This window comes from Macrotis lagotis, chromosome 4 (genome assembly GCF_037893015.1).
Source record: "Macrotis lagotis isolate mMagLag1 chromosome 4, bilby.v1.9.chrom.fasta, whole genome shotgun sequence".
NCBI lineage: Eukaryota > Metazoa > Chordata > Mammalia > Peramelemorphia > Peramelidae > Macrotis > Macrotis lagotis.
This window is the reverse complement of record NC_133661.1, coordinates 204,435,900-204,448,759: the sequence shown is the minus strand read 5'-3', so window position 1 is coordinate 204,448,759 and position 12,860 is coordinate 204,435,900. Positions and strand designations below refer to the sequence as shown.

At 36.8% G+C, this 12,860-nt stretch overlaps 1 protein-coding gene and 1 pseudogene across 5 annotated transcripts in view; one reads left to right on the top strand and one right to left on the bottom strand.

Moving 5' to 3' along the window:
* TP53BP1 (tumor protein p53 binding protein 1) overlaps positions 1–12,860 on the top strand; it is a 127,395-nt gene that overhangs the window by 81,107 nt on the left and 33,428 nt on the right. The gene's annotated exons all lie outside the window — the stretch shown is intronic.
* On the bottom strand, positions 8,229–9,015 carry LOC141522118 (small ribosomal subunit protein eS4-like; annotated as a pseudogene).

Below are 12,860 nucleotides of genomic sequence, written 5' to 3'. Positions count from 1 at the left end.
ACCTATCCTCCTCCCCCAAATGTTCTGGGTTTTTCCCAATGACATTTACTATCTTTTTGGTCTTCTAGATTTGCAACTTTAGCATTATCCTAACCTATACTATTTTCTTCTCACATATGTCAGATATTGCCATTTCTGTTGCCACAACATCTCTTGAATCTGACTCTTCTCTTGTAAGTACCACCTTAGTTCAGGTCCTTCTTCTCCCTTGCCTAAATTATTGCAAAAGGCTCCTCTGTGGCTTGTTTTTTCCTCCATTCTATCCTACACGCTGATGCCTAAGTAATTTTTCTTAAGCTCAGATCTGAATGTAATTCCCTTATATTTTTAAATTTTTTGCCTGTAAGAGCAAATATAAACTCTTGTTTAGTTTTTTTAAAACCCTTTATAACCTGGTCCCAGTATTTTTTCAGCTTCAGTGACTATCACTTCCCCTTATTGTATTCTACAATCCACAAGACATTTCATCTCCTTTCTCTTTATCTTTACAGTGGACATTGTTCATATCTGGAATACATTTTCTCCTCACTTTTTACTTAGAGAATCCTCTTTCTTTTAAGATGTAGGGCCAAACTCAAGCACTACTTTCTGCATAAAACTTTTCCTGATTTCCCCAACTACTAGTTCTCTTTCCCAAACCTTGTATTTAATTAATTTTTATACATTTGTATTTATTCACTCTGGATACTTACATATTTCTTAGTGAAGCTTTAAGCTTTAACAGCATGAAACTACACTTAGACTTTTGAGACACTCTATACTCTATACTGTCTCCCTTTTAGAAGGTAAACTTTCTGAGGAGGAATTTTTGTCCTTTGATATCCCCATTGCTTTAATATAATGAATAACTTGTAGTAGTGCTTAATAAATGCTGTTGGTTGATTAATTAGTTGCTGAATCAGTTTTCCAAATATTTTTATAAGGACAGAATATTTGTGTTGTTAATCTTGCTGTCAGAAAGCCCTATTCATTTTGATATGATTCAGTTTGCATAAACTTTTGTGTGTGAGGGGTTTGGTAAGGCAATGGGATTAAGTGATTTGCCAAAGTTCACAAAGCTAGTTTCAACTGTCTTGAGGCTGGATTTGAACTCAGGTCTTCTTGACTCCACGACCCATGCTCTATCTACTGTGTACTTTAGCTGCCCTTTGCATAAACTTTAAAAAAATATGGAACTTTTAATATCCACATATAGATATTTAACTTAACACCATGCCTTCAGAGTTCAAATATAGGGGCAGCTAGGTGGCACACTGGTCCTGGAGTCAGGAAGACCTGAGTTTAAAGTTGACCTCAGACACTTAATAATTGCCTAGCTGTGTGACCTTGGCAAGTCACTTAACCCCATTGCTTTGCAAAAACAAAAACAAACTTCATGTATAGTAACTAGCACAGTGACATAATTCATATTTTATTAACTTCTGTTGACAGTAAGTGGTAGATCATGCCTCTGTCCAAATTTAACAGACATTAATCCTAATTTGTTCTGATTTGCCCACATAATTTTATAGAATCATTATAGTACATTCACTTTCATTTGGAATGTGTCTAAATGTTAGTGAATTGCTTTCATTGAATTTTTTTTTAGGTTTTTTTTTTGCAAGGCAAATGGGGTTAAGTGGCTTGCCCAAGGCCACACAGCTAGGTAATTATTAAGTGTCTGGGGTCGGATTTGAACTCAGGTCCTCCTGACTCCAGGGCCGGTGCTCCATCCACTGTGCCACCTAGCCGCCCTGCTTTCGTTGATTTTGATTTGACTTGTATTTTCATTGAAACAAAGAGATATATTTGTATAGGAGTTGTACTTGACCAAATACATTAATTTTGGGCATTTACTTCATGCCTCTTCCCAGAGGATCTCGTACTTTTCCAAGAAGGTAAATTTCATAACCTGGAAAACTTTGATCTATATCTTTATGTGAGAACTTCTATTCTAATCAGGTGTTCAGTAAATCAGACTCCTTTGCTTACTGTTATTTGCCTACTGTTATTTTATCTGGCCCCTAGAACCTGTCTTGGTAACTCTCATGGCTGGCAATTATTCATCCTTCTATCTACTCTGACTTCTAACACTTAAAATAGACTCTTTTATTCTTTTGAGGTTGCTTTTCTTTCTTTTTTTGGTTTTCAGAGAGCAAAAATCCACCTTCTTCCTGTTTACCCTCTCATTCACTCCTTTTGAGAATGAAATTAAAACAATATCCTCATTAAAAACATGGTTAAAAAAAAAGCAAAATAAATTTCTACAGTAGGCATGCCCTTAAGAATGAGAGAGAGAAAGAGAGAGAGTGAGAGTGTTTGTTGGTTTCATTGTGCATTCTGAATCTTTCACTTGTTTATCAGCATGTGGGCAGAATATTATATTATTAATCCTTTTGAAATTTTGTTGGTTTTTATATTGATCAGAATTCTTAAGTTTTTCAGTTATTTTTCTTTATTGTAATGTTGTCATGTTACAAATTATTCTGATTCTATTTACATCATTTCATACAAGTCTTCTAAGGTTTCTCTGAAACCATTCCCTTCACCATTTCTCATAACACAATAGTATATACTATATTTTCTCAATTACATATAAAAACAATTTATTTAAAAAAATTTTGAGTTCCAAATTCTTTCCCTTTTCATTTTCCTCGTTGAGGAGACAAACAATTTGATTTTGTATGTGTACAGTCATGCAAAACTTTTTTTTTCCATTTTAGTCATGAGAAAATAGACGAAAAGCAAACAAGAAAAAAAAGTTTTTTAAAAGTATATTTCAGTTTGCATACAGACTCCTTCAGTTCTTTCCTCTAGAGATAGTATTTTTTTTTTAAGTTCTTGGGAGTTACCTTGGATCATTGTGTTGCTGAGAATAGATAAGTCATACATAGTTAATCATCATAAAATACTGCTGTTTCTTTGTGCAGTGTTTTCCTCATTTTATCCATTTCACTTTGCATCAGTTCATTTAAGTCTTCCCAGGTTTTTCTGACAGCACCCTCATTTTTTTAGAATATAGTAGTATTCTATCACAATCATATACCAAAAAAATTGTTCAGCCATTGCTCAGTTGATGACTATCCCCTTGATTTCCAATTTTTTGCTGCTTCTAAACTATTCCACAGTCATTTAGCCTTGTTTAATCTGTGTTATTTGCTTATCTTATCCTTTGTCATGAAGGTGTGCTGACTGCTAAGAAAATCCTCATTTCTCATTGCCTTCAGTAGCCCTTCTCTTCCCTTATTCTTTGTAATTGATGCATCTATGTTGAATAAAAACAAAATGAAACACCCTGGATTCAACAATGTTCAGACTTCCTGAAGTTAAACAATCCATTATATATATATATATATATATATATATATATATATTTTTTTTTTTTTTTTTTTTTTTTTTTTTTTTTTTTTTTTTTGCTATTGCCTCTGAGCATTGGAGGGAAAGTCACATAAGTACCCTGCTAGGTTATACTAGAATTTGATGCCATTTACTTGGGGCTTCCATGCTATTTAGATGTGGTGTGAGGATCGAACTTTGGAGTCAGAGTGACTTGAGTTAAAATAAAATCTTGCCATAGATACTAGCCATGGAACCCTGGGCATGTCACTTAACCTCTTAACTTCAATTTTCTCATATGTAAAATGACAATAATAATAACATCTATCCCATAAGTTTTTTTAAGTATCAAATGAGATAGCACTTGCAAATGTTTTGCAAACCTTAAAACTTGTTATCTTAGCTATTTTTATTATACTCTGATTGACTTCTTTTTTGTCTCCATAATGATCTTTTCACTCTACTCAAGCTTCAAACTTTACCTTGTTCTGCTTATTTTATTGATATTTTTACATTAAAATAATCTCCCCCAGTATTCCTCCTATATAGAATCATTCTATATATTGAATAGTATTTTTTAATACAAAAAAAGAAAAAGAAGAGCAAAAAAATCAGCCTAAGTGATTAATAAATTGAAAAAGTCTGAAATGATGTGCAATTTTGTGGACTTGGGGCAGCTAGGTGGTGCAATGGATAGAGCATCCTCCCTGAAGTCAGGTGGACCCAAATTCAAATCCTGCCTTGGACGCTTAATAATTACCTAGCTCTGGGACCTTGGGCAAGTCACTTAATCCTATTGCCTTGCAAAAACAAAAAAAAAAAATATTTGTGACCCTTTCACCTCTGTCTTTTTCATCTGTTTTCAACAGTTGGTTTTACTTTCTCCTTTTCTTTTTTTGGGGGTGGTGAGGTTTTGTTTTGGGGTTTTGGGGGGGGCAAGGCAGTGGAGTTAAGTGACTTGTCCAAGGTCACAACATCTAAGTAAGTATTAAGTGCCTGAGGCCAGGTTCTCCTGACTCCCGCTCCATCCACTGTGCCACCTAGCTGCCCCTACCTTCTCCTTTTCTGAAGTAGAGCCTTTGATTTGAAACTTGTTTGGTGTTCTTGTCCTTAAGATTTCATATATCTTTAACTCATTCTTTACCATTCATCAAGAGAAGTATATCTCCTTTCCAAGAAAACTTGCACCTCTGTCTTTCTTTTGGTTCCTTCCTCATCTGAGTCTTATCTCCTTTGCATCTTTTTCTCTTTCTTGTATTCTTCTCCTCTGTCTATAAGCATATTTAAGGCTTCCATAATTTAAAAGACTCACCCATTAATCTTACTTACTTCCTCCTTGAACTATATATCCTTCCTTTTACCATCAAACTTGAAAAGGATGTTTGTACCTACTCTCCCCTTTCTTATCATGCTTTCATTCCATTTAATAAATAATTATTTTTCAACTTTTTCAGTTTGATTTCTACCACAACTATTACCATCACTCTTCTGCTCCTTTCAGTCTTACTTCAACCTTTACCACTCAAAAGTCATTACTGCATCATGAAGGAAACCAGGGATTCCAAGAGGCAGAAGGTAGGAAGGAATGCATTCCAGATACAGGATAAAACCAATACAAAGGCATGGGAGTGGGAGATAAAGCATCCCTTTTGCAGAACATTGAGTAGGTCAGTATAACTAGATTACAGTGTGAGGAGGGAAGTATAGTGTAAGAAGATGGGAAAGTTAAGAAGGGACCAAATTATAAAGATATTTAAAAGTCAAGAAGAATGTGCAAGGCAATGGGGTTAAGCGGCTTGCCCAAGGCCACACAGCTAGATAATTATTAAGTGTCTGAGGCCGGATTTGAACTCAGGTACACCTGACTCCAAGGCCAGTGCTCTATCCACTGTGCCACCTAGCCGTCCTATATTTTATTCTTGAGGCAAGAAGGGAAGCCACTGGAATTTGTTGAATAATTGAGGGATGATAAAAGGTGATATGATCAGACTTGTTCTTTAGATAAATTACTTTGGCAGCTTTGTGGAAGATGAATTGGCATGAGGGTGGGTTTGAGTTAGGAAGACCAAATAGGTAGTTGAGTCAAGAGGAAGTGAGGGCCTAAGTTAGGCTAGTAGGTATGGAATGGCAAGGTGGAAATATATGCAAAATATGTTGTGGAGCTAGGAACACAATATTTGTCAACTGACTGGAAATATAGGATGAGTGGGAATGAGAAGTCAAGGAAGACAACTGAGGTTGTGAACCTGAGTTACTGGCATGATACTGCTATTTTTGCTAGAAAAGCTGGGAAGAAGGATTGATTTTGCGGGGGGAAGATGAGTCCTGGTTTGGTCATGTTGAATTTAAAATAACCTATGCATTACACAGTTCTAAAGGCAAGTAATGATACAGACTAGTGCTCTGGAGAGAGACTAGCACTATAGGATTAGAGTTAATAGTGGAATCCATGGATGCTGATGAGATTATCAAAAACAAAAAGCCAGGAAGAGTTATCTTCTTGAATTCAAATCTGGTCTCAGACACTAGCTAGCTTTGTGACCCTAGACAATTCACTTAGCCCTTTTCATCTCAGTTCCTCATCAGTAAAGTGAGTTGGAGAAGGAGATGGCACATCACTTTAGTATCTTTGCCAAGAAAACCCCAAATGGGGTCATGGAGTCAGAGGTGACTTGAAATGACAGAACAACAGTTACAAATCAAAAAAGAGAGTGTAGAACATAAAGAGGACAGAACTTAGGATGGAGGGTTGGGGAACATCCACAGTTAACCTGGTTGGTGAGTCTGCAAAGAATACTTAGGAGTGTTTGGAAAGGTGTTAGGGAAACCAGGACAGAGTAATAAAATTGAAAGCTCAGAAATAAGAATGAGAATGTAATCCAGGATATGAAAATAATTAATATCAGATACAGCAAAGAGAGTGGGCGGAGGAGGAGAGAGAATTAAAGAGATGCCCCATATACTAGATTCATAGATGATATAAAAAAGACAGAAGAAGAGTCACAACCTAAAAATAAAAGAGTCAATTTAATAGGACTAAATATCAAGTCTTACTCTTTGGGTCAAAGAAATCAACTTCTTAGGACCAAGATGGAGAAATCATGGGAGTCATACTCTTAGTCTGAGATGTCATCAGTTTGGGTGTTCCCTCACTTCAGATCAACCTGTCCATATTTGCCCATCCTTTATGTAACTTTTTATATATGTTCTCCTAAAAGTTCATCACAGGGGTTCTATCCCACATTCTGGAGGCCTTCCTCACTTTGTCCCTATATCTCAAGGGATTCCAGTGGTTCACTCATGGCCATCTTTCTTGTCATCCCCCAGTTTCCCACCTCTTAATTAGAGGATTCTAAGAAACTGCAATATGATTGAACAATATGACATTTGACATGAAAATGTATACTACATTAAGAGAGGTATAGATTCTGGGAATAAGGATCATCCTTCTGTATTCTGTTCTGGTTATCAGTTCACATTTAGAATATTGTGCTCAAATCTGAGTGTTAGGTTTTTGGAAGGATGTTGGTGATCTGAGAAAGCATGTTACCATATTTGATAGTGAATTAGTGGGGCAGCTAGGTGGCGCAGTGGATAGAGCACCAGCCCTGGAGTCAGGAGTAACTGAGTTCAAATCTGACCTCAGACACTTTAAGTACTTAGCTGTGTGGCCTTAGGCAAGCCACTTTAACCCCTTTGCCTTGCAAGAACCTAAAAATAAATAAATAATTAGATAATGACTTAGCCTTGAAGCCAGGAGGAATAAAGTTTAAGTCCATCTTCATGAACCCTAGACAAATCATTTAACCACTAAATGCTCTAGGCAATTATGTGAAGATTTGTAAATTACAGAGAAGGTATGGACTTAGATAGTTTGAAGCATTTTACTCTTTTGGCCATTGCTTGAATCAGTGAAATCTTAGGAACAGTCCCTATCCCTGTTAATAAACTGATGAGGGACCATAATGAGGGACCTGAAGATGTTTAGCTTGGAGAAGAATAGATTCAAAAAGGACATGATAAGTATCTTCAAATATTTGAAGAATTCTCTAGTTCTGTTTAGCCCAGAAGGCAAAATTAGTTAGATTGTTGTTGCCCCTTCCCCCCCTTCACATACCCCCTGCAGCTTAAAGTTGAAAAGAAAATATTTAGTAATAGACTATCTTATTATTGAGAAGTATTTTCCAACTCAGGTTCTGTGATTCCTTCTACCCATCCATAACCTGTCATTTTGACAATTCCTGTCAGCTCTTTATCTGTATCATCTCACTTTTATTTTCAAAAAAGATTCTTTGTATTGTTGCCCTGAACTATTTTAATTGCCTAACTAGCTGTTGTTCTATTCTTTACCTCTTTCCTATCCTGTACATTGATGTCAGATTTAATCTTTTTTTTTTTAAGTTTTTGCAAGGCAATGGAGTTAAGTGGCTTGCCCAAGGCCACAAGGCTAGGTAATTATTAAGTGTCTGAGGCTGGATTTGAACTCAGGTACTCCTGACTCCAGGGCTAGTGCTCTATCCACTGCGCCACCTAGCCGCCCCTGAGATTTAATCTTCTTTTACTTTTTCTTTAAGTTTTATTAATATCTTTTGTTTTAACATCAGCCATTTTTCAATATTCCTCTCCCCATCCTCCAATCACAGTGGGATTTCCCATGTAACAAGTTAAGCAAAACTAATAGAGGTACATCTTCCACGCCATTTTATGCAACAGTCATACACAAAGTACTCTAATTCAAGGAAAGAAGAGAAAAGCATTATGGCTTGTTCAGTATTGCTTTATAAAAATGAGCTGTTTAAGATTCTTATTTTTTTGGTGTAATTTGTGTATTTGTAGGATAATCGTCTTAAAAACTGAATTTAAGATCTTAATTTGATTGAAAACCTACAAATTCTCTCATGATTTACAATCATTTAGCCACTGCTCTGCTTAGCTGTCAATCTCTTATCTCTCTCCTCAGCAATTGTAAGGCGGATACCCTTTCCTCTGGGAAGAGAGATCCAAGGCTTATTACCTTTGCCAATAACAAAAATGTTTGAAAGCCTAGTGGCAAAACTATTGCCATTGGCATCTTTTACATGAACAACATCAAAAGAGCCAGGATGTTTCTCCCTATTTGTAATCACACCAATTCGACCCAAGTTGGCTCCACCGGTCACCATACATAGGTTTCCAGTATCAAACTTAATGAAATCAGTGATTTTGCCAGCTTCTAAATCAATCTGAACTGTATCATTCACTTTGATGAGGGGATCTGGATAACGGATAGTACGGGCATCATGGGTCACCAGATGGGGAATACCCTTTGTACCCACAAAGATTTTTCTCACTTTGCATAACTTATATTTAGCCTCCTCAGCTGTGATACGATGAACAGCAAAGCGTCCCTTTGTGTCATATACCAAACGGAAATGTTCCCCTGTCTTCTCAATGCTAATGACATCCATAAAACCAGCAGGACATTGCCATCAATCTTGATGAATCGCTGCATGCAGATCTTCTTTACTTCATCTCCAGTAAGGGCATACTTGAGCCTGTTTCTCAGGAAGATGATGGGGGGAGACATTCTTTCAACTTGTGGGGACCTGTAGATGGTCTTGGAGCAAATACTCCTGTTAACTTATCCAGCATCCAGTGCTTTGGAGCTGCTACATGTTTCAGATGTTTCTTGGGACCACGAGCCATGGCTACACTAAATCTGGGATAAAGCAGGAAGTTTACTCGACTGCAGGTAGGGTCAGGGACTACTTAATGGCTGTGTTTGGCCACGTCACTTTAACCCTCTGGGCCTCAGCGCCTTCTCCAGAAGCAGGACTGGCCGGTCCCAGGGCCGCGCGGCAAGAAGCAGATTTAATCTTCTTAAACAATGATTCCGACTATGTCATTCTCCTATTCAAAAACCTTTTACAAATCTTAATTATTTATAGAACAGTAGCTACACATTTTATTATAGCATTAGAGGTCCTTTATGCTTTGTTCCCAACCTGTCACTATTCTTTTCATGAACCCTATATTGCAGTCAAACTGGGCTAATTGAAGTTTTTTCTTTCTCCCATCCCTACCTGTCACAATTTTACCCATTCTTGTGACTCTAGTTTAGATGCCATCTCTTCCATGAATTCTTCTTGATCCCCAACTACAATCTTTCCTTGTACTTTGCTCCTCTGATATTTTACCTAAACTACTCTTACAGCTCTTACATGTTTGTTTTACTTCTATTATAATTATTTCTGTAGGTGTCTTATCTTCCCTATTAGATTTTAACATGCTGTTTTCATGGAAAATAATTTGTTTTTCTTTGTATCCCATGGGAATTTGCCCAAAAGAGTATTTAAATATATATGGAATTCAATTAGTTTTGGTAGCCTCTCTGATTTATAGAGCCTTAGTAGAAAGAAGTACCCAGTCATTCAGGGACTGAAAACTTGAACAAACATTCTTCCAGGCCATCCTCCTCAGAAATTACAGAATTCATTTGCATGTTATATTCTTGACTGTTTTCTTATTGAAACTGGAGCATTCAAGTGAATATGCATTCAGTGTTTTTAGCTTTTTAAATTTGTTTTGGTATATTTTATGGTATCTTCAGAGATGTGTATGTTCTGAATCTATTGGTTTCAAGTAGGAATAACTCCTAGAATCTTATTACTCAGAATAGTACATTTGGATTTACTGGGATTTATTTGTTTTTTATCCTTCAGAAACATTCTGTTACCCTTCATCTGTCTCTCTCTGTAGGTGGTGGCAGGATTAATTACTTTGGAAAGCTGTCCATTTTTGTAGCATTCAGAGTATTATTACTAAAAATTCTGAAGTATGGAATTTTTGTCTAATTTTCCACCAGAGAGCTCAATTTTTGATTATGAAAAATGAAATGAAAATAGTATTATATTAAAAAATTACAGTCTTAATTCATCATCATTAATAAGTGTTTATTAAGCACTGAAAAACTGGGCACTATGCTAATCTATGGGATTATAAAGAATGACAAAATTCCTGCCCACAAAGAGTTCACATTGTACTGGAGAAGATAATATTTTTTAAAAAACCTTCTGTGCATATATGTGTTTGCATGTATGAATGCGCACACACACATATTGTGTACATAAATACAGTGTAATTTCAGAGGGCAAGGCACTACAGTGGAGGAGAAGAGGAAGGAAGAGACGAGGAAAATCCTTTTGAAGAAAATGGGACTTGAGTAGAGCATTAGAGTTAGGAGGCAGAAGTGGGAAAAGAGAACGTTCCAGCAAAGCTATGGAGAAAGCATAGAGTAAGATGTCTGTCATGTTTGAGGAAGTACAGGAATATTACAGTATCCTAGAGGATATGGAGAAGAATAAATGTAGTAATACTGTAAAGGAAGGAGCTAGTTGTGTAGGGCTTAAAAACACAAGATTTTATGTTTCATCTTGAATGCAGTAATAGGAAGCCATTAGAATACTTTGAGGAGTAAATTGATGTGGTTAGCTTTGCCCTTTATCAGCTGATAAAGATCAGCTGAGTGGAGGATAGACTGGAAGAGGGGAACTTGTGGCAGGGTTACTAACCAGCAGGCTTTTTACAGTAGTGTGAGGTAATACTCTTGGCAAGGATTTGATTATGTGTCAGTCAGTAAACAGGTATTTTATATGCCAGACACTGTGCTAATTGCTGGGGATACACAAAAAGGCAAAAGATTTCTCAAAACAACAAGCAAACAAATATGTACAAACAAATTATATATAGGATAAATAGTAAATAAATTGGAGCGGGAAGGCACCAGAATTAAGAGGAGTTTGGAAGATGGAATTTTATTTGGGACTTGAAGGAAGCCAAGAAACCATTAGGTAGACATGAGGAGGGAGAACATCCCAGTCTTGAGAAACACCCATGTCTTTGTAGAACAGTAAGGAGGTCAGTGTCACAAGATTGAAGCATATGTGACAGGGAGTAATGTATAAGAAGACTAGTAAGATGATAAGAGAGGCTTGATTATGAGAAGCTTTGAAAACCAAAGTATTTTTTATTTGATCCTGGAGGCAATAGGGAGTCACTAGAGGGCATTAAGGTCAGGAGGGAATGGGGAGTGCTATGATTAGATCTGCCTTTTAGGAAAATCACTTTAGTGATTGATTAGAAGATGAACTGAAGTGAGGAGACACTTGAGAATAATCCAGGCATGAGATGATGAGGGCCCACACCAGAGTGATGGCCTTGTCTGTCAGAGGAGAAAAAAAGGGCATATTAGAGAAATGGCAATGGTGAAATCGACAGACTATGTAACAACAGATTGGTTATGAGGGATTATGAGGATTCTGGGATGACTACCAGATTACAAGTGTGAATGGTTGGGAGGTTGATACTATCCTTGACAGTATTAGGCAATTAGGTATGAGTGTGTGGGAATTTGGAGGGAAAGATAATGAACTTGGTTTTGGATGTATTTAGTTTAAGATGTCTTCTGAACATTCAGTTTGAGATATCTGAAAAGCAGTTAGAGATACCAGATTAGAGGTTAGGATAAGATAGATTTGGAAATATTCTACATAGATATGATAATCAGGTCCATGAGTTAATGAAATCACTAGGTGAAGTACTATAGAGCAAGAAGAGAAGAGGACCCAAGATGAAACCCCATAGGACCCCTACAGTCCAGAGAGTCTGATTCAGAAGAGGATTCAGCAAAAGTGACTGAGGAGAAGCAAGGAAGAATGGTGTCCCAAAAACCTAGAGAAAGGAAAATATCAAGAATGCAGAGTGATCAACAGTAAAAAGGTTGCAGAAAGGTTGAGGAAAAAGAATTGGGGGGAAAATCCATTGGATTTGGCAATAAAGAGATTATAACTTTCAAGAGGGCAATTTTACTGTAATGGGTTTGGAAACTAGATTGTAATGAGTTAAGAGAATGAGAGATTTTCAAGGAATCTAGCTTCGAAGGGCAGAAGTTAAAGAATGATAATTATCAAGGACAAAAGGATCCAGTGAGAATTTTTTACAGTATGAGGGGAGACCTGGACATGTTTTCAGGTGGTAGGAAAGAAACCAAGAGACAGGAAGAAGACAATCTTTTGGAATTGTTGATATGGAATAGGATCACTTGAGTGGGTGGATGGTGTTAATCATGATATGGAATAAGGCCACCTCTTATGTGAGAGAACAGTGAAGGAGGAGATAGTGGTAGAAAGCATATGAGTGATAAGAGATGAGGAAGAGGATGCCAGTTTTTTTCTCTAAAATATGAGACAAATTTTTTTTAGCTGAGGGTTTGAGAAAGAAGGGGAAACTGTAGGAGGTTTCAAGAAGGATGAAAAGGTTTGGAAGAGCTTCTGTAGAGAATGTGTTGATAAGAAAGATGTAGGAAGGGTAACTAGGTAGCGCAGCAGATAGAGCACTGGCCCTGGAATCAGTAGGACCTGAGTTAAATCCTGCCTCAGATACTTAATAATAGCTGTGTAACCTTGGGCAAATCACTTAACCCCATTGCCTTAAGTAAAAATAAAATGAAAAAAAAAAAGGATTGCCTAATAGTAGTCAGGGCCCAGTTGAGGTAGTGTAATTATAAA